Source organism: Pinus tabuliformis, chromosome 6 (genome assembly GCF_031772625.1).
Source record: "Pinus tabuliformis cultivar Carrire ecotype Pingquan chromosome 6, CPIR1, whole genome shotgun sequence".
Lineage (NCBI taxonomy): Eukaryota > Viridiplantae > Streptophyta > Pinopsida > Pinales > Pinaceae > Pinus > Pinus tabuliformis.
In genome coordinates this window covers 535983239-536007350 of record NC_142292.1, presented here as the reverse complement: position 1 = coordinate 536007350, position 24112 = coordinate 535983239, and the positions used below count along the sequence as shown (strand labels likewise).

General features: G+C 34.7%; 1 pseudogene; it reads right to left on the bottom strand.

Annotated features, from left to right (window-relative positions):
• Positions 1 to 16392: 16392 nt before the first annotated feature.
• On the bottom strand, positions 16393 to 17052 carry LOC149259650 (cullin-1 pseudogene; annotated as a pseudogene).
• Between the last annotated feature and the right edge of the window lie 7060 nt (positions 17053 to 24112).

Below are 24112 nucleotides of genomic sequence, written 5' to 3'. Positions count from 1 at the left end.
TTTAACAACTTGTTAAAATAATCTAACTGGACTTGACTAGTTAGAACTAAGTCAACTGATTCTCTCATTATAGAACCCATACTTATTCCCTCAATCAGTGGAGGAAATTAAGGATAAATTCCTCAATCAGTGGGACAACTCATGTGCATGCTCACAAAGACTTAAAATTCGAATTTCCTTAACTAATTAACTCAATTGAATTAATTAATTAATATTTCCAACTGCTTTTAAGACCAAAATTAATTTTACTTCCTATATATAGACTAGGGACTACTATAAATAGGAAGGGACCCAGAAATGCTACTTTTAGAACTTTCTAATTTTAGCAGTTTCACCTCTCACCTAATGTGGCCAATGACCTCATTGGCAAAACTGCTATTTTTAGACATGCTATTTTTTGGAGGTCTATTTTTAGCACATTCTAAATTTAACATTTCTTGTTGCACATTTTTCAACACTCCCTCTCAACAAGAAAGGCTTTCTCTCAAACCCGATCCTGTAACTTTGGAATGTTCTGCATGCAACACATCTACCCAGTCCACTTGCTCCAACAACACTTGGAACAAAAACACTCCCAACTGACCACTCTGTTGGGTTAGGAACATACTCTGATGCTGAAGCTTTACCTGCTGTTGACAAGTGCTCCCTCTCTGACATCTGCGCTACTGCAACATCTCCATGCATCTCGCACCATTGCACACCTCTCTGTGCCACCTAGCACTGTGCAAAACACTTGTGCCTCTTGCATTGTTGCAGCCTGCTAGCTATGCGTTGTCCTAGGATTCCTTACACTGTCTCTCTCTCTACCGCTCCATCCGCATCTGTATCTACCCAATCAGTCAGTTCCTGCTACTCCACATCGGGGCTCCCATAGCAAGGTATCATCCAAGAGGTTGGGTACCTCAAGGATCCTGCCCCTCCTCCTTGGGACGATCACTCCACATCACCCCACCTCCTACCTAGAGGTATGGCTGCATGTGATCCCCCTGCCCACTTGGCTCGAAGTTTCCCCTTACTGGAGGTCTCTGCATGAGTAGATGTCTCTACTCAATCTCCACTCAGCTTCCCCTACTGTGGCTGTTCCACAACCTCCTGAAGCTATTGCACCAATCGTGGCTCCTCCACAATTGTCTGAGACTTCTTCTGGCTCTGCATGTTGAGAGGTAATTTACTCTCCCTCTCAACCACCAAGTATATAACCTTTGCCTTGCTCCTCAAGGCTTTGCATGCATCTTGTACCTCAAGTGCATATAGGTTCTTGGCTAGCACACCAATCTATTTCCACTTTCCCGTCGTCACGAAATTTCCTAGAAAAAGAGCTGACTTTAAATCAGTGATATCTCCCTCATCCGAACTCTGATTCAACCGATTTTTTTTTGAATTTGGGTGTTTTTCCGCAAGGAATTCAAGTCTGCTATTTGTTTCTGAAAATTTTGTACAGAAATTTTCAGATCTACTCTGCAAACTCTCGGCCCAAAACTCAAAACTTCGAAATCTCCTTTCTTGTATATTGTTCTTCCTTGATCACATGTGCTCCAATACCATGTAGATTTCTTGTAGAATTTTTCTACAAATTAGTCAACTCTGACACCTTGTAGAACTTTCCCACCTGTAGATCAACCTGGTAATGCAATGTACTAAACCAAAACACTTGATCTACTTCTACAAACAATTTAGCAGAAGTTTAATCAACCATGAGCATCATCAATAAGAACACATATAACTGATAAGAAGGAATCAATCACACATAACATAGAAGAATTTATCCAAGAAAATCACCAACTTAAAACCCCATCTCTGTATTATCAATGAAGTGGAAATCCTCAACAACATACAAAAAGAATATGCTCAATAACTATCCTGCTCTCTCTGTACTTTGATGATCTTCAATCAGAAGATGAAAATCATGGACTATCTAGGCCTCATTATATAGGCTGTAAGTTGACCTGATCATACCTGCTGTCACCTCAGGTCCAACTACATAGTCATAGAAGAAAATATATTCCTTCCTCATGCAAGGAATACTTACTATAAATATCCTAGCATCTAATAGTACACTATCCCACATCTGATCTTAACTGGGTCTCTTACAGAACTGACATGCAACAGTTATCCATGAGTGAATTCTCAGTTATCTAAAATAATAGTTGTCACATGCATGCAAGCATTAACAAACTATATTTTATTATTTTAACAACTTGTTAAAATAATCTAATTAGACTTGACTAGTTAGAACTAAGTCAATTGATTCTCTCATTATAGAACTCATACTTATTCCCTCAATCAGTGGAGGAAATTAAGGATAAATTTCTCAATCAGTAGGACAACTCATGTGCATGCTCACAAAGACTTAAAATTCGAATTTCCTTAACTAATTAACTCAACTGAATTAATTAATTAATATTTCCAACTGCTGTTAAGACCAAAATTAATATTACTTCCTATAGATAGACTAGGGACTACTATAAATAGGAAGCGACCCAGAAATGCTATTTTTAGAAGTTTCACCTCTCACCCAATGTGGCCAATGACCTCACTGGCCAAACTGTTATTTTTAGACATGCTATTTTTAGTAGGTCTATTTTTAGCACATTCTAAATTTAACATTTCTTGATGCACATTTTTCAACAATTTTAGACAAGCAGAATCAATTTTAGGGCATTATATATATATATATATATATATATATATATATATATATATATATATATATATATATATATATATATAAAAGACACTCTCGTTTGACTAGACTTCCCTTTGACTCCAAACAACTCGAGAAGGGGTTGAAGTACCTTGGATTCCATCTCAAGCCTACTTGTTACCGTAAGGAGGACTAGACTACTAACTTTGGATTACAACCAAGATTGAAAAACACCTGAAAAGCTCGTCTTTTTCTTAGCTTTCTCATGTTGGATGATTAATGCTAATAAAGTCAGTTCTTGAGGTTATTTCTATCTATTGGATGATAATAGCATAGATTCCAAAATTTGTTATGGAAAAAATCCATATACTTTTCTTTAATTTTCTATGGGTTGGGAATCAAGATCACAGAGTTCTCCCCTGGGTCAAATGAGAAAAAGTTGCAATGCTAAAACTCCTAGGGGGATGGGGCTTAAAAAACTTTTTCTATTATCTAAGTGTGGGTGGAGGTTCATCTCCTCTCAAAATCTATGGACATCCATTGTCACCCATAATTATATTGCACCCTACTCTTTGGAAGAGTGGATCTGTCAAGAGGATAAATCGTAGGCCAATATTTCTATGATCTAGAGGGTGGTCCTAAATTCCTTTGATGCCATTAGCAATGGGCTGGCTTGGAAAGTTGGAAGAGGAGACATGGTTCACATTGGCCTCAATCCTTGATTAGGCAATGGCCAAAATGACATTCTCCCTCCTCCTTTCATAGAACACTTATGGGACAGAAGCATTCCAAGCTCATCCATACCGCAAACCCAATCTAGAGTCAACAATGGCTTTCTGTTGGGACCTGAATTTTAATGAGGGCTATTGCGAGACATGGACTGCTTTCACAGATACTCTATCAACTGAACATATTTGGTTGATTGTAGGGAAGATGAACTTTCTTGGAGCATATCCCCCTTTGGTGCTTATACCCCTAAGCTTGGTTATATTTTTCTCATGGAAATCATAGAAGATGCTCTCACCAAATGGTGGTGGAAGGCAATTTGAAAGGCCAAATGCCCTACAAAATCTAAGCTCACCAAATTCCCTACAAACTATAAGCTCTTCATGTGGTTCATGATGGAAAACAAAGCCCCAACATCGGACTTCTTCAGAAAAGATATTTGGTACGACCTAGTTGGTGCTCATTGTGTAAGAATACTGAAGAATTAGCCATGCATATTTTCATGACTTGCCCTTTATTTTTTAGTAGGTTTGGCATATATGCAAACATGCTACATGTCACTTAGGGGAATGTGTTGGGGAGAATCTGGAGGGGCCTCGAGGAATTGGTTCTAGAGTCTGTCATGGTGTGCCTTCAAAGCTCTGCCCCTAATTCTATTCTAAGATGTATGGCTGACTTGAAGTAGAGCTTTATTCTATGAAAAATGTTTAATTTTTGAGTACTTCGTGGCTGAATCCATGGCTATTTTAGCTCATTTCCCTCAAAAAAAAGGGGCCCCCCTCAGAGAATTGTAATTGCAAAAAACGCTCACCATTTTTTCCCTCGGGATTTTTGCGATGGTGCATCAAGTAACTCCTAAAAAAATAATGGTGGGGGCTTTATCCTTTTCGTTACAGTATCCCACTTATTCGAACTAAAAATGGAGGTCGACATAGGATCCAATAACAAGGTTGAACTCCTAGCTTGCAAGAATTTGCTAGTATCAACATCCAAGTTTTTGGGGACTCCATGCTAATCATCAATTGGTTAAATGACATTCAAATCTGCTATAGCATTTCTCTCATGCCCATCTTTGAAGAAACTAAGAGGTTGATCAACTTCATTAACTATTTCACGTGTTCCCACATCTATAGGGAAAAGCATTAGGACATAGACAACATTTTCAAAGGTGGTCTATTAATGACATTAGGGCCTTGGGAGGCTACAACATCACCACTTCTATTTTATTTCACATGCAAATTCATGATCTTCACATAGGGGTTGTATAAATCTATTGTTTTAATAACTCTACTGTTTTTTTTCATGAATGCACATAAAACTTTCATATGCAAAATGTAATTTTATCATTTTCTTTGAATGAAATTACTATTTTTTTCCCTAGGGTATGTGTGTGTGTGTCTTTTAGATAAAAAGAATGGTAATAGGTTTTCAACTAAATCTAATTAACATTATATAATAATTTTTTTAATGGAAAATAAGTTTAGATTTTATATGAGGAATATATTGAATATACCTTTTAGTTCCAAGGCATTACATCAAAATTTATCATATCACTTGAGAAAATTATCTAGATAATAAGATTCCAATAATTTCTTCTAACTAAAAAAGATAACAATCTAATTAACAATTTTATATATATATATATATAGATATAATTAATTATAATTATAATTTAAATTTAAATTGTGCAGAGTGATCATTTTTACAGGAATACAATAAAATATTGAAATTAGAAAGGAAAAAATAATTAGAGGTTTTCATAAGGATTCAATGGAGTTAATGGTTAAATCATGATTTTGATTGTACAGTTTCATCATAGATGTTGATAAACACTGAATTCATTAACAAGTAAATTGGTTAAAGGTTAAATCATGATTTTGATTGTATGGTTTAATCATAGGTATTGCTTAATGCTGAATTCATTAATAAATAATAATATGTTTATTTTTTGGTTTGTGGAGTGTACAACGAAAAAATGGATCAAAATGCCAAGATTAATACAGATTCCTAATATTATAGAGCCTATGAATCACTGCTATAAATTCCAGGCAAAATATAGGCCAGAAGTTTCTAGGAAAAAAAAAAAACCAGTTTTGTCCATTGACGGATGAAAACTAAAATGCGTTAGTGACATAACTAATCAATCTTTTAATATAGGCCAGAAGTTTCTAGGAAAAAGAAAAAAAACCAGTTTTGTCCATTGACTGATGAAAACTTACTGATGCTGAAAACGCGTTAGTGACATAACTAATCAACCTTTTTCCTCTATTTTAAGCTTTGGGTTACTGTGCAAGTCATTTCTCCTATCTAATTAAAAGAGTTTCATAGATAAACGGAAAGTTCAGCCTGTACTGTGGGTAGTTTTACATACGGTCCAAATCATGTTAGCCATTTGCACGAATGCTTGAGGGTTGTGTCGTACGCCATTAGAGTTTCTAAAGGGTCCAGCAATGGAGAGTGGATAATGACTTTAGAGTCAATGGGTTTGAGATTGTTCCTCAATTATCATGATCCTTCACGGGGATCAATGCCTTTCCGTACCTTGGTAAAGTATGAACGTGTGAAATGATCAGAGGTAACAGGGAGGAAAAAGTTATTCATCGAACAGAGATCTCTGGCAGAATTATTAAGTGATAGATAGTGCAAGGCGGAATCATAAGCTATAATGGTTTTAACAGATTCTGCTTGTCACTTCAAGGTTTTAAGTAAAATTTATGCAAATTGCATTATAAAGGGAATCGGGATATTTGTCCATTCAATTATTATTTATCTCCGAATAACCGTAGTCTAGGTTTTTTAAAGGCCAGAAAATCTCCTTAGTTTACGGAATCTAAAGATTAAAGGTTGGATTAAACGCTGGGAAGTGTACAGCCGACCACGTAATGAAACAGAAAACGGGATACCTGCGTGGACTCAGTAAAATTGATGCAGTCACAAACATGAAAAATCGTGTTAGTTTCAGAGAGGGTGTGGACAACACAGTGCAAAAACCAGTCTCTCATGTTCAGAGTGGGTGTGGACAGCACAGTGAGGAAACCCTAGCCCCATAAAAGCAGGATAATAATAGGGGGCTGAAGACTTTTCATTTAAGGTTTGTTGGGCTCAAGGCAAACAGCGCAGATACGTTATAAATCAGATGTGCTGTAGTCACTTGCATTTAAGGTACATGTTGAAGTAGAATTTCTCGAGTAGCTAGAAATAGCAGCTTCGTAGTGGTAACTGACATTTAAAATGTTTGGCTTGTGTTCATTTCATTTGGAAAATTTTCAAGGAAAATAAGGTTTTAGTTGATTTAGCAATCGATCGATTTTAAGGATCTGCATGGTTTTAGGTCAGGTTCATTTAGGCAATAAAGAAATTAAGGGAGAAATTTTATCATTAATAAATAAATGGGATGGATTGAGATAAATGTGATGATTGAAGATAGATGGTGTATACATAGAATAAGAAGTAGCTTATTTTTTTTAGGTTTATATAAATCAGATAGATTGAGATAAATGTGATGATGGAAGATAGAGGGTGTATAAATAGAATATAAGAAGTAGTTTACTTTTTTAGGTTTATATAAAGGTAATTTTTTAAAGTTGATTTTGATTGGTATTGTTTTTTTTTTTAACTTAAGCTTTAGTGTTGTAATGCGCGGAAATCAAAGAACATTTAGAAATAGAATGAAACAAGAAGCTCCGGATATGATATTCATCGAGGAAACTAAATGTTCCATTCAAAAAATAAAATAAATTCACAGCAAATGGCTCAATAGATTTGAGTTTCTAGAAGTTAAAGCAGATAATACAGCACGAGGCATACTCACTCTTTGGAACCCCCAAAAGATTGGCATAATAGATGTTGAGGCATCTAGGAATTATTTATCAGTGGTTATTCAGCCTGTGGGAGATAGAGAGACTTATCTGGTCATGAATGTTTATGGCCCTCAAAGAATGGATGATAAACTCGGGTTTCTAAACTTTCTTGTGGATCTAGGAGATAGACATGCAGGAGTACCATGGATCATGGGTGGGGACTTCAACATGATCAAATCACTTTCAGAGAAAAAAGGGGGAACCAGAACTTTAAGCAAAGACTCTATAGCATTTCAAACTTTTATAGATAATATGAAGCTAGTTGACACTGATATGAGTAATGGCCTCTTTACTTGGAACAATAAAAGAGGAGGAGAGTCTCAAGTAGCCTCAAAGTTAGACAAATTCATAATCTTAGAGGACCTTATGCTCACCAACAAGGAAATGATAGCGAGAATTCTCCCCTTTGGAGGCTCGGACCATTGGCCTGTACAACTTGAGGTTCAGGGCATTGGTACCCCCAAGAAAAGACCTTTTAGATTTGAGAATATCTAGCTCACCCACCCAGATTTCATAAGCAACATTGCAAATTGGTGGACAGAAGATCTGCATATTCAGGGTACAAGAATGTTTCTGTTACACAAAAGACTGAAGCACATCAAGCTCAGACTTAAAGATTGGAACAAGAATGAATTTGGAAATATTTTTGAAGTGAAAAAAGTTGTTGAAGACAAAATGCAGGAACTCAATCAAGCCCTTATCACAGATGGCTTTGATAAAGTCAGAAATGATCAAGTCACCAAACATCATCAAGACTGGGAGAATTTATGTAAACAAGAGGAAATATTTTGGAGACAAAAATCTAGAGTTCAATGGCTAAAAGAAGGGGAGCGAAACACTAGATTTTTCCACAGATCCACCATGGCGAATAGATCTCATAATAGGATCTCTTCGATCAAGGACGAGGGAGGTAATCTTCTTAATTCCCATGAAGATATAGAAATTATGTTAGTTCAGCACTTTCGAGGTATAACAAAGGAAACCATTTCAGAGAGAGATCATTTTATCAAGGACTTAACAAGGCATATACCTAGGCTTGTAACAAGAGAGGAAAATTTCAATCTTAATAGGCCAGTGACTGAAGAGGAGGTTAATGATGTCATCAAAGAAATGCAGAATGGTAAAGCGCCAGGCCTTGATGGTTTCAATGTGGATTTCTTTAAAGCTTGATGGAACATTGTTAAACAAGACATTCTGAATGTGGTGGAGGATTCCAAGATGAATAGAACCATTTTGAAGGTGCTCAATACTTCTTTCATCTCCTTGATCCCCAAACAGGACAATGCTCAGACTCCAGACAGGTTTAGACCCATAGCTTTGTGCAATGTGGTGTACAAGATAATATCCAAGGTTGTTGCCAATAGACTCAAACCACTTCTTCCTACTCTAGTTTCTGTGGAGCAATCTGGTTATGTGGAGGGCAGATAAATTCTCAATAACATCATTCAAGCGCATGAGGTGGTGTACTCATTGTTAAGCAATAGGAAGGCTAGCATGATTATGCAATTAGACCTAGCCAAAGCTTACAATAAGTTGAATTGGACCTATATCAGGAAGGTCCTTATAGGCTTTGGGTTTGATCATAACTGGGTAAGATGGGTCATGGCCCTGGTAACTTCTTCTAGCTTTTCAATTCTAGTTAATGTTTCTCCTTCCAAGACTTTTACTCCTTCAAGAGGCCTCAAATAGGGAGATCCGCTCTCTCCCTTTCTCTTCATCCTCATGATGGAAGGACTTGGTCGGTCAATCAAGCATGCGAAAGAAGTTGGTAACATCAAGGGTCTCCAACTTTTTGAGACTGGACAGGCTTTGACCCATCAATAATTTGTTGATGACACTATATTGCAGGGAATCCCCACAGTCAAAGAAGCACTAGCTTATAAACAAATCTTGTGTGACTTTGCCATGGCTACAGGTATCGAATTAACCTCTCCAAATCTAAGATTTTTTTCTTTAATACCAATATTGCTATTCAGAGAAATATCTCCAGAATTATGGTCTTTCAAAGGGATGTCTTTCCTTCCAAATACTTGGGAGTTCCTCTAACTGATAAACCTTTGCACAAGAGCATTTGGGAGCCGGTGATTAATAAGATGCAGGATAAAATCAGGAAATGGACTATCAGATATTTAAATTTGGCTGGTCGGTTAGTGCTTACAAAAGCTATAATTCAATCTATCCCCGTCTTCATGCTATTAGCCCTACCTGCTCCAAAAGGAGTTTTGCAATAATTTAGAACCATTCAAAGAGACTTTCTTTGGGGTAAGGGGGAGGAGAGAAATAAATGGGCCTTGGTAGCCTGGGATAAGATTTTCAAACCTAAAAACCATGGGGGTCTTGGATTGGATGATCCAGAAATACTAAGCAAAGTTTTAGGGGCAAAATTATTGTGGCGTTGAGTAAAAGATCCAAAGGCTTAGTGGGCTAGTATCTGGAAAGAAAAAGATGCCAGCATTTGGCAAGATAATGATCACATAAGGATGATTGGCATCATAAAAGGCTCACACATCTAGAATAAGGCCTCGAAGAATAGAGGCTTAGTATAAAAAAAATAGCTTCTGGGAAATCAGAGAGGGAGATCTTGCTTTGTTTTGGGAGGATAAATGGCAACAAGAACCTACACTGTTAAGAGAGGACTTTTTGGACCTCAAGAAAGAAAATGATACCAAAGGGTTACTTAGGGTAAAATATTTTTCGGATCGAACCAGTAGAGAAGGAAAAGGGAGAACCTGGAAGAATGTAGATTATAGGGATGATAGCCCCTTGAAAACAAAAGCTGAGGCACTTCTAAAATGTTGGACCAAAGGAAAATTTTAGTGACAGAGGGGCATGACCAACTTAGATGGGGCAAAAATAATGAAGGTACCTTCAATCTTAAGGAGGCTAAACACATACTCCTTGAACTGGACTCCAATGTACCAGACAGGGTTTGGCAGAACCTATGGAGGCATCAAGGATGGATGAAGATCAAACTTTTCATGTGGTTGGTTCATCATAAGAAAATTCTGACATGGGAAAACATTCGGAAGAGGGGTGTTCTGGGTCCTTCCATATGCCAACTCTGTGAAGCCCAAGAGGAAACAACGGAGCACCTTCTCAATAATTGTACTTTCACCTCCAGGTTGTGGGATACTTTTGCCACCATTTCAAACAGACCGACAGGGACAAAGGAAGCATCATCAACGCCTTAAATAACTGGAGACGAAATTTCTCTCAGTATGAATTTCTTTGCGCAACTTGGGCTTTAATGCCAAGCTTTATAATATGGAATGTTTGGAAAGAAAGGAACAACAGAATCTTCAAAAATGAAAAACGTTCCTCCCAATGGATTTTTTAGCAGATCCTAAGACAGCTTAAGGAGACAGTAGGTACTATAGTGCGAACTTCCCCAAAGAATCCACCTTCAGAAGCTAAAATGCATATACTTCTTCAGTTGGGTATGCAGGGGCTTATACCACAGGGCTTGGATAGGAAGGTAATGAAACTGGACACTAAGCAGGATTACTGGCATCCTCCCCCTTAGGGTTTTTTGAAATACAACATTGATGGGGCCTCAAAAGGCAACCCGGGTATTGCTGGCTTTGGAGGGGTGTTAAGGGATGAAAATGGTTGCATCCTTTTTATTTTCCATTGCCATTTGGGAAGAGTTACTAACAATATGGCGGAATTAATGGCACTTGAGCAATGTTTAGAATTCTTGAAGCAGGATAATCTCCAAAAATAATAGTTGAAGCTGATTCCGAGCTAATCATTAACTCGGTCAAGAGAATCAACTATGGTTCGAAGCCGGAAAAGTATCAAAACACTGGAGGATACTTCAGGTCTTTCAACGGATTCAGCTTCACCTCCCATGCTTACGTACCGTGAGTTTTACCCATGTACGAAGGACTGCAAATAAATTGGAGGATATTCTAGCCAATCAAGGGGTGCTCTGCACCAAAAGCAGGGTCGAGATGAATTGGCAAGAGATGCCTTAGAATAGATTAAAGGCACATTGTCAAGATCAAGAGGATGAGGACATAATGGTGTATCGAAATAGAGCCACAGAGACGGGGTCTAATTGATTTCGATTCATTATGAAGTGTTATTTCTGAAGTGAGGTCATTTTTGGGTTGCAGGTCACTGTCGGCCTCGTCAACCCTGGTAAGTACAAACACATAAGTCTCAGGTGGATGTTGCTCGGCAGGCGCTGTTTCTCGGATGGACGGCTGGATGGTTGGTTTTTCATCTTCCTTTGGTTCATTCACCTAAGGAGATGGGATGGTGCGAGGGGCCGAAGTCCAGGCATTCTCGACAGACTCAAAACACCCGTTTTTCTTTCTATGGTGGCAATACGGCTCTTGGGGTGGTTTCTGGTTTTTTGCATGACCTTCAAGCTGGAAGCGGTATTTTGGAGTTAGGAGCGATTCCACTCACCAAGCAACACGTGGCCTAGGGAGGGGAGGGAATACCATCCTCATCGCGAGGTAATTCTCGCCGCTTTTGGCTCGTGCGATATGCTCCTCAGCCGTTGGATCAAGCACATCGATTCTACGGTCAAGATTAAGCGAGCATGTTGGTGGGTCCAAGTCGTTTATCATGCGGTAATTCTTTGTGCTTTTAGGTCTTGCGATATTATCCTCTGTTGTTGTATCTGGCAAGGAGAATCGACGGTTAAGGAAAAGTATGCAGGTCCGGGTGAGGGTTATCTTCTGTGCTTGTTTTGCTTCATGGTGGGAATCGGTGGATTTCGGGCGAACTACATGTTTGAGGCTTATCCCCCCTTTCGGACCCAAAATCTTTTTTGAATGGTCCCTATTTGCTCATCGGGTCTGATTCTACTTTTAAAGTGTTTGCATGTTCTCGCCCCGATTTGAGCCTGATTCGTCAGATCTCTGAGGGCGGATCGAACGGTCTCGCTTTTTGCTTGTATTTTGAGGGTTTTGTAGTTATGTTTGTGGGCCCTTGGCTCAATTTTTAAGCCTTAAAACTGATGACCTAGGCTTTAAGCTGATAGATATTTCTTTGGCCCACAGTTCCTCTGGGACTATTGTATTTTATGTAATTTGTTTTCCAATTTAATGAAATAGAAGGTACGACTCTTGCTTTAGCAAAAAAAAGATGTAATGCGTGGAAATCTAGTGTTTTAAGGTTTTTCAAGCCTTGAATTTATTTATATACTAAAAAAACATATCTTAAACAATTTAGATTCATTATTATTATCAAAAATTGTATTATCAATTCTAGGATAAAAGACAAAAAAATCTAACAATTAAACAACTAATATAATAATAATTAATATTATATATCCTAATTGATAAAAAAAAATATTGAAAATATCTATAATTTGTTATTAAGTTCAAATTATTTATATAATAAAATTTTATTGTTATCTTATTTTTAAGCTTTTCCAAAAAACCAATAAATACAATATTTATATATAAAGAGAGTGATTTTTAAAAAGAAATTATAATTAAAGTATATAACCCATATTAACATTATATAATAAATATTTGCATAGATTGATTTAAGTATAATAAAAGTTTTTAAAGGAAATAAGTTAATAAGGAGGGAAATATCTGATTCTTTGATTTTAAGAATTTAATTTATTTTATAATATATTAAATTTAAAAAGGAAATTATTATATGGTTAATATTAAATTTGAAAATAAAATTATAATAATATAAAGCTTTTTTATTCCAAGTTTAAATATATTTTAAAATAATATTAATAATGTTCTATAATTAAATTTATAATTAAAATATATTTTATAATAATATTTATAACTTGTTTAATTTTAAATTAAAATTAAAATTTTAATATAAATTTTTTTGCCACATTAATTGATAAAATAATTGAAAAGGTTTAAAAGGTTGAATATGTAAGTTTAAAAAAAAAAATTGCCACATTAATGGATAAAATAATTGAAAAACTTTTAAAATATTGAATATGTAAAATTTTTAAATTTAAAATATATGTTATAGATTAATTATTAATGTCATAAGTATGTCTATTTTGGAATTCTTAATTTTAGAATCCATAATTTTAATTTGATCATCAATAATTATTAATTTCCATAAAATATTTTAGAATATTTTTAGTAATAACACACAAAGAAAAAGTTAAGATTTATTTTCAAAATAGTTATGCATTTTTTTCCTTTTAATTAAATTCATTTATTAAAAAATGTCACGTTAATGTGGTTAATGTTATATGAACGTGTCATATGACATGAATTATGATTGATTGGGCATGTGGTATTGATTAACTATGATATTGGCCCAAGTTATTGTAACAAAACTTATTTTCAACTTTAAAATATCCATGATATTATAAAAGTATTATGATGCTTAATTTTAACTACTTAAGAACTATCCTCATTTATCAACTATTTAATTTGTTATAGATTGAAATTTATAGTCATTTATCAATTATTTAATTTATATAACTACCCTAAAATTATTAACAAATTCATTAAACCAAAATTAAAATTTTCAAAACTATTAAATATATAAACCCTTTCAACTTTTTAATGTACATTGAATAGTAATGACACCAACCATTTTCAAATAATCATCATTAAAACTCGAAAGCTTATCATATCAATGAAAATAAATTGAAAAGCTTAAAAAATGTCCATGTGTAAATCAATTTAACTTTGAATGCGTATTAAATATTAGTGTCTCTAACATTATACTGTCTAAGTTTGTCCATACAACAATCAACTTTACGTTGAACCATATTAAATATTAGTGTCTTTAACATTATACTATCTAAGTTGGTCCATACAACAATCAACTTTATATTGAACCATCTTTATGTTAAGTACAAATTCTGCGTATTTAATAATGTAGAAATCATGAAACCATCTTTACATTCGCTGCAATTCTGTGATGAAACCATCTTTACATTAACCGCAGACTCTGTATACCCAATGGACAAACAGAAATCTGCATAGAAGATAAGTTCAAATATATACCACATATAATCAATATCTGAACAATAATGTAAACTGTCCGTATCAAATCAGACTGGATAAATTCCGAAATATACTACCATTAATGCAGCTTATTTATTAGTTCATAAATACACGGGAAAAATTTAGTCAATATCTAGACAATGCAATGCAATGTAGGCTGTCCATATCAAATCAGAGTGGATAAATCCCGAGATATTCTACAATTAATGCAACTTATTTATTGCCGTAGTTCATAATCGCAAAACGTTCAAACCCTCAATGCAGAGATACTCACAGTACACTGTTGTGAGTGAGCCTGTCAGTTGCCACTCGTCAAAGTCAATACCACAGAATACTGCCAGCGCCCGCGAGACATATGAGATGAGTTTAGTATTGAATTAACACTAATAATGTATCAGTTGCACACGACTGTAACACGGCCCTTTGACACAAGATACCTACAAAGATTTTTCCGCGTTTGTTCCACTGGAGAAACTTTAGTTTAAAATGGCAAATCCTTAAAGTCAAACATTCTCCACCATGCACATTCTTGTCAAGAAACCAGCTAACAGTTGTGAGGTTTCGCCTTTTCTCGATGGTTGTATATAGAAAAAGATTGAAGGCGGTTTAATAGGGGAGAGATTCTTAATGTCGTGCAGGGACCAGTAATTGATATAGTACTGGTCCCACCGAACCACCAGAAATTGAGACTTTTACAATCAATATTTAAACAAAGATAAATAACATTAAGTATAAATAAGTATTAATTTATGTCCAAAATTTCCCCATACATTGACTAGGACCACAACTGTCCATAAATAGTATCTTAATACTTAAGAGTGCAAACCATATTGACCCAACTAGAAAACAGCTAAAACCATAAATTCTTCCAAAATGGTCTATTCCAGAAGTATAAAGTAGCAGTCACTTCAACCCCCACTCATCAGAATTGAAGCTTTGTATCGCAAATAAATATCCATACCTGCACATAATAAAAGGGAATGTATGTCAGCTATAATTGTTGTGTTGTGCAACAACTAAACCCCTTATGTTCAATAAATGACACCCAACCCAATAACATTTAAACCCACTTTGTTCAATAAATGACACCCAAACCCAATCACTGCAATAAATGACACCCAATTCACTCTATTTCTCATTAAAACAGATCAAAGCACATGGATCAACAAATAACAAATTCTCAAACCTTAGATCACATCAAATTAAATCCAGACCACACATTCAAAATGAAGCCATTGCAATCCATGTCCATCCATGTCCACCAATTAAATTCAAGTGCCAAAAGCTATAAAAGAAGTTCAACCATTGTTGAAGTTGCATCTTATGCTTTCAAACTATTCAACGAACTTGAAGACAACATCACAAAACAGTTGCCAGTATATCCAGATTAGTTATATCAATTACAACACATTCTTCTTACAGTTCTGTTTTCATTTATCAAAGTTCTTACAGTTTCCGTTCTTACAGATTTAGTTTCACTTTCATGAAAATCAGCACACAGCCTACAGTTCTATTTCACAAATCACCTTCTTACAGATTCAGTTTCACTTTCATGAAAATAAACACACAGCCTACAGTTCTATTTCACAATTCACCTATTTCTATTTCTATGTTCAGACTTATAGACGTATTGATGTGCCCGACAAGATTTTATTGAAAAGCATAATCAAATGACTACTACTTAAGAAGAGTCGACATATAACCAGGAGGATCAGAAGAAACCAGATTGTAAAGAAAATATTGTTAAGGAGCACCAAGATATAACCACAAGGATATGACAAAAATAGATAGTAACGGAAACACTGTTAAGGGGAACCGAGTTATAAGATGAAAACATACAGTAAGGAAAATATTGTTGTCCATTTGTATGAAACCATACAGTAAGGAAAATAGAGTACTTAGATTTCATAAAACAACATTAAAGACTTTGCAATAGGTCAATTTCTCCATGGAGAATTTATCTTTTCCTCTCTATACTCCTTTCCTTCTCTTGGTTTGATGATCAACATATGCATGACCACATTTTATTAACTCCACCACCACAAGAGCGGAGTTTTGATCAGGTTACGTATATGTATATATTGGGATCTTGTTGGTCTGGTTGCAAGAAATCCCTTGATATCAAATCTTTAATGCCTTTTTCCAGTGATTTAATGTTGGGTTTGAACGTGCCTTCAAGTTGCTGGATACATTCACTCAATAATCATTGATGATGCAAAGCCTTTCTACTTTTCATGATACGAACTATGGCGGCTTCAATGGCTGGTTTTCTATCTTTTTCCACCGTCCCTATGACTTTTTTCTTCTCATTCACGAGGCTGGGAAGTGGAACCTTAATCCTGGCCATTTTATGTGTAAAAGCAGAATTGAATTCAAAAGTATCATGTGGAGCTATTGTTTTGATGGGTGGCTGCTTCAAAAGAATTTTGTAATTTCTGCATGCAAGTGAATGCAACAATCTCTCAACATCTTCATCTGGCAAATTCAACAGAAATTTAATGTCTTCGTAAGTCAATTTTTGAGAGTCATTGAACAACAATAGCGTAGCTGCTTGGTAGGTTGTTACTATCATGTCTAGACGCTTGTGGTCAAAGTGGGAGATGATATCAGATGTGCCCAGTGAATGTGTCCATGTAAGCTTCCGATTTTTATGTTGGGTAGAATAGAAGTGCTCAAAAATCTCAACACAAGTAAGCATCTGAGATGGCAGATTAAGTTGGGAGCGTCGGTAGTTTGGCCACATTGCCATATTCAACACTGCAGGGGAGAAATCTATTGTATGATGATTCCGTTGTTTCGAAATATCATGAAAGGTAGCTTGCATTTCTTGGTTAAGGACAAAATCATTAACCATGGTCTCCATCTTGAATGTAAGCTATGAACCACACTGAACCTTGAGCTTTGACAACAAACTCTGTTCATGATTTTCAATTACCTTTTTATTATTGAACAACAATCTGCGAGAAAGTTCTTTCCTGCAAAATTCAGAAAATACATCTTTATTGCCCACATACATAATAAGCTTCACCACTTTTTCCAACTCACTATCAATATGATCATCGTCATCCCTTTTTAGTACAGTATTACAAACTGTAGACAGCAACTCTGCAACCCATAGTTACTGTTGTAGGTTATCTTAAAAGTTCCCCAACCCTTCCAATGTATATTTCTTGAACAAGTTCTATATATTCGTTTTCTTAGATATGGAAATTTTTTTGTAGATTTATATAATTGAAGGTGTTATTTGCTTAATCCAAGGATGTCAAAAACATTCTTATAAGATAAGATTTTACTTTAATCTTGATCTATCACCTGGAAACCAATGTTATGTGTGTCATGCAAATTATGGGTGCTGACTATCATTTTGTTTTTGTGCTACATGGATCAAGTTTGTCTAGCTTTGGATATTTTCGCTTTTTGGCCACAGGCCTTCCTCTTTTCCTTGGCTTTTTGTCTTGCTTATTCCTAGCTTTCTGCCCATCTTTTGAGGCAAAAGAAAGTTGTAATTTGCAATGACAGACTACGAAGTAATACAATTCGATTTTTTGGAAGTCAAATCTATGAAATATTATAATTGAGAAGATTTCTTGGAAACATGATCCAACTTTTCCTTTATTTTAGTTACCACATTATCGAGGATTTCTTTCTCTGCATGATGAAAGCATGGATTCAAGGCTTTTTATGCACATAACTACCGATAACCAAAACATCACAAGTTGTGATCAATAGAGTAACTGAATGTGAAGGAACTTCTTCCGTGGTCATAGCCATGGTTCTAATGATGCTAGCATGTGCAATATCACTAGCAAATGATACGAGACAGAGTGAAACAAAATATATGTGCACATTTCTCTTGCTTATGTCTTAGCTAAAACATTGTGTAAATAGGTGAACAAAGGTCAATGGAGAGACTCAAAATGTAATAATCAAAATCAACTAAGCTAGTAACTCAAGATAATTTGGCTTTTGGTTGCCTATCCTCCGAATGACCTCAGACAAGATTTTACTTTAATCTTGATCTATCACCTGGAAACTAATGTTATGTGTGTCATGCAAATTATGGGTGTTGACTATCGTTTTGTTTTTGTGCTACATGGATCAAGTTTGTCTAGATTTGTATATTTTCGCTTTTTGGTCACAGGCCTTGCTCTTTTCCTTGGCTTTTTGCCTTGCTTATTCCTAGCTTTCTACCCATCTTCTGAGGCAAAAGAAAATTGTAATTTACAATGAGAGACTACGAAGTAATGCAATTCGATTTTTTGGAAGTCAAATCTATGAAATATTATAATTGAGAAGATTTCTGGGAAACATGATCCGACTTTTCCTTTATTTCAGTTACCCCATTATCGAGCATTTCTTTCTCTACATGATGAAAGCATGGATTCAAGGCTTTTTATGCACATAACTACCGATAACCAAAACATCACAAGTTGTGATCAATAGAGTAACTGAATGTGAAGGAACTTCTTCCTTGGCCATAGCCATGGTTCTAATGATGCTAGCATGTGCAATATCACTAGCAAATGATACGAGACAGAGTGAAACAAAATATATGTGCACATTTCTCTTGCTTATGCCTTAGCTAAAACACTGTGTAAATAGGTGAACAAAGGTCAATGGAGAGACTCAGAATGTAATAATCAAAATCGACTAAGCTAGAAACTCAAGATAATTTGGCTTTTGGTTTCCTATTTGGCTGTTACTAAAAATCTATGTTTTCTTCCATTTCCATCGAGTTACATCACTGCAATGGAAACGTAGGGATGTGGTCAAAGGACAGGTTTGGAGAAAGGGATGTTGAGGCATGAACTCTATTTGTAATCTTCGACTTTTGTAATAATACATATTCCAATGTCAGCGAATCACTTATAGAAAACAACAAAACAACAAACAAGAAAACAATATTTTAAGTAGTCAAACTGAACAATAGCTTTGTTGGGAAATATATAACAAAACTAATCAATACAGTCATGGTATTGTAAGTGTAAAGACAAGTTATAAAAACAACAATCACTGATAATTTTGAAGACATACAACAAAATGATTTTGTATATTTGATTTTTCAAGGATACTAACATACATGTTGATAATTTCCTGTAATAAAGCAGAAGTATTTTTGCCTTGTATGAAAGCATAATTTACAAATATTCTAATGTCTAAATGCATGCAATAATTTTATAGGTAGTTGCATCTATAGCAAAAGGAAGTTATGTTGCTCGACAAGGAGAAGTGGCAGGAGAGTGACAAGGGGTGTGCAGTTGCGATGCACATCGTCTGATGATGACATGACAGTTGATGTCAATGTCAACAATGCACCAGGGAACATTGTTGAGGATGACTATGTGACGGCCGCTGATGTTAACACACCATCAGCCACAGAACCACCATCAACAATAGTCCAAGGAGCAAGTTCAACTAAAAAGATCAATGCTATAAGAGGATGGACAAAAGAACAAATGTTAGTTGCAATTGACGACATAAAGTTTAATGGATACTCAGTTCGGGCATCTGCAAAAAAACATGGTATTCCTCCCTCATCAATACATTATTGGATAAATGGACTGACTCATAAAAAATGTAGAGGGCCTCTTACAATTATGATTGAGGAGGAGGAGGCCGAGGTGGTTGAGTGGTGTAAAGAGATGGCCCAATTGGGACATGGGCTAGAGTTGATACAACTCAAATCCACAGTTGCTCAAATTTGTCAAGGGAGGCCAAACCCATTCAAAGATGGGTTTCCTGGTAAATCATGGTGGTTTGGGTTTAAAAAAAGGCATCCAGAACTTGTATTGTGTACTGCTGAGGGCCTTGACAGAGACAGAGCATTAAATTTGCGCCCTGCAGTTGTGCAAAAGTTCTATGACACACTTTCTAGTGCTTACAATAAACATCCTTATGGAGCAGACTATATATGGAACTGTGATGAAACAAGTTTACAGGCAGGGAGGAATTGTGGCATGCAGGTAATTGCCAAAAGAGGGAGCCGAAATGTGCCAAAGATTTTGCCTAAGAGCAGGGAGTGGATAGCTATTTTATGTTGTGTCAATGCAATTGGTACTTCAATCCCAGGATTTTATCTATCCAAAGGTAAAAATCAACTAAAAAACTATATACAGAACTATGAACCAGGTGCATGCATGGCTGCACATCCCCATGCATGGATGACTAAAGAACTGTTTCTAAGTTGGATTTTTCACTTTGCTGCATCGGTACCAGGTGGTGTCTCACCTAATAACAGGGAGCGTCTCGCAGACATCAGCTCAACCATGGCGGACGAAGCGCGCAGGTACTGGAGCCATCCCGTGCCATCATCGACAGAGGGCTTTGCCCAACAGCCGGACCTGAACAGAAAAACAAGAGGGAAACAACACATCGTAGAAATGAGGTGGAAACAACCCTAATCACGATGCAGAAGCGTGTTTTATTACCTTGACATGGTGCCCAACACGTGGCAGTCCATGGTGGACGCCTGTCGTACGAAATGCATGCAGTTCACGTGGCAGTAGGCGAAGTGGAGGGGAGGGCGCACAGGTAATGACATCCCTCCCCTATATCTGAATACGTTTACCGAATTGAATTAATGTGATGGTGCAGGTTTATACATTGAAAAAAGTGATATTGACCATTCCATAATAGTAAAATAATTTTATTTTACTTTTTAATAAATATGTTGGTGTAGTAGTTTAATCAATATGGGCCTAGAGTATGTTTTAAAAGTGTTATTGTTTGGCTAAGAGCTGGTCTTTCTAGGATTTAAGAAAAAAGTTAACAACCCAAGACCTAGTGGTAGAAGTGAAAGCAGGTTATTCCAGGTGGTTTTTCTTGAATAAGGGTGACGAGTCAGCCTCATTAGTTGTTAGCAGCTAGAGATGGTTGTCCTCACTGCTGTTTTGACAACTGAGTCATGATAGGTTTTACCACAGTTTTAATTAATAGATGAAGTAGTTTTTTTATACAATTTTTAGCTAGATTGTGATCCTTATTATTTAAAAGACACTTTTAAATACATAAATGCATTCAACACCTTCAAAAAATTCTTAGGCACTATAATTTTAGAAATTAAACAACTTAAATTTATAATTTTTAAAAATCAGTACCATATATTGAACAAAATTGACCAGGAAAAATATTAGAAAAAACATCATTTCATCTATTTTTTTTTTAATTGGAATGAAAACACAAAATTCCTTATATTCTTGACCCCACTTGAAAAAGAAAACTTTAACTCTGATCAACAACAACTAACAACAATATCATATTTTATTATTAATTACCTAATATAAATATATTAAAATAATATATAATAAAAATAATTTAATTATTAATATTTTTTATAAATAAATAACAAAAATGAAATCCAAAAACTATATTTTATTTAGCTTTACCAACATCTCATAGATAAAATTAGTTTTTTTTCAATTATATTGGACAGTCAACAGCTCCATAACAATCCATTTCAACGTCGACTTCCATACATACTCCATAACCAATGATTAGATGTCAAATCACATCCCTGTTAGGTAGTATTACAAACAAATATTGCACATGGCTGAGAATATTGTGGAATAAGCTGTTTGCGGATGAGATGTATTAAATTTTGGCATATAGTTTGTTTCAAAATATTTTCAGTAATATGATTGATTAATTGTGGGTTATAAATTTTAAATTTTGAGATGGAGTTTATTTTAAAAATATATTCAATCTAAGTAAGTAGTAGGGTTAGTAGGGTTAATTTGTATAGTAATAAAATTAAAGATCAAAATATTTAAATGCAAAAGAATTAGGTTAAAATATATTACTTAGGTTAAAATATATTACTTAGTTTAAGAGGTAAAGTTTTGATTTGGAAAACAATAGAAATTTCTATATGATTTTGATAAAATCTAAGAAATTTTTTAGGAAATTTAAGTTATCATTGAAGTTTTAGAATTTTTGATACTTTCTAATTTTTGATAGACAACCCAAAATATATTCTATAACCAGTTATTTAAATGTAAAATTCAAGTTTCATAATTTTAAGTACTTTGAGATTTTTGATAGAAAACTCAAAATATACACTATAACTAACCATTTAAATGTAAAATTCTCCCTTTTATGAATAATATTATGAACATATATTGTAACTTTTGTGACTAAATTATGGTGCATATATAATACTTCACAACTTTATTTGAAAGTTTTGTAATAATAGAAAAAACAAACAAAATTCCCCATACCTTGATGAACAACTATCAGCAATCTAACTACACAAAATTAATATATTAAAAAAAATTAATAATAAAAATAATTGATTATTAATATTTTTTATAAACCAACAACAAAATTGAAATTGAAAGTCCAAAGACTCTCTATATATATTCATCTATCATTTTCAAATATTTAACTCTGCCAAAATATCATAAACAAATTTAGAATTTTTTTCAAACTCCATAACATCCATTTCAACGTCAACTCCCATCCCTGTTAGATAGTATTACAGACAGCATACTCCATAACCAATAATTAAACCTAACCAATGATTAAACGTCAAATCCATCCCTTTTAGGTAGTATTACAAACAACAAATATTGCAGATGGCTGAGACTATTTAGGGTTAAACACAACCAATGATTAAACGTCAAATCCATCCCTGTTAGGTAGCATTCCTAACAAACAAATATTGCATATGGCTGAGACTATTTTGGAATAAGCCGTTTGAGGATGAGATGTATTAAATTTTGGGATATAGTTTATTTCAAAATGATTAATCGTGGATTATATGTTTTAAATTTTGAGATTGAATTTATTTTTATATGTTTTAAATTTTGAGATAGAGTTTATTTTTCAAATATGTTTCATTATTAGTAGGTTATATAAATTAAATAGCAATAAGTTGAAATTAAAATATTTAATTATAAAAAAGTTAAGTTAAAATATAGTTTAAAGTTTTGATTGGAAAACAATGGAAATTTTAGTATGATTTTAATAAAATTTATTGGAAATTTTTGAAAATTCAAATTACAATTTTAGAATTTTTGATAGACAATCCAAAATATACGGTATAACTAATCATTTAAATTTTTGATAGACAACTCAAAATATACTCTATGACCAACTATTTAAATGTCAAATAACAAGTTTTAAAATTTTGGATACCCTGAGATTTTTAATAAAAAACCTAAAATATACTCTATGACCAACCATTTAAATGTCAAAATCCCTGTCTTATAGTAATGTTAAATGATAATGTTATAGTAATGTTAAATGATAATGTTATGAACCTATATTGTAACTTTTATGACTGAATTATGGTGCATGCATGATGCTTCAAAATGTCATTTAGAGGTCCTGTGATAGTCAAACAATGGATCTTTAAGCACCAGATAGGAATCTGATCATGGCTGTCAAAAAATGGACAAGACCACAGACGAATTAGGAACCATGCAATGGATAACGGTGGATAATGTTGAACAGCATAGGAATCTAATCTTGGCTGTAAAAAAATGGACAAGACCACAGACGAGTTAGGAACAATGAAATAGATAACGGTGGATAATGTTGAACAACATCCTGAGATACTTCAAAGATTGCATCTTTTAAGCAATAGACAGAAGTCTAATCAGAGCCGTCAAAATGGACAAAACCATGGAGGAATCATAAAATGGACAATATTTGAGAGGATCAAATTTAGAATGGGCTGTGGGCAATGGTCAGAGATTTTTATTTACTGCTCACATCAATTCAAAGGTTTGAAAAAATGAAGGAAATGAGACATACATGCAATCGTATTCATGTGTTTTCTTTTGTTTGTTTCAATGTTTTCAGTTCACGAGGGCTTGTCAACTCCGTACAAAAATCAGGCAATCATTAAAAGCATAGTCTTCACTGGACCACCTCAATATAAACACAGTACACAGGATGTGAAGCTTCGTATTCATATATTT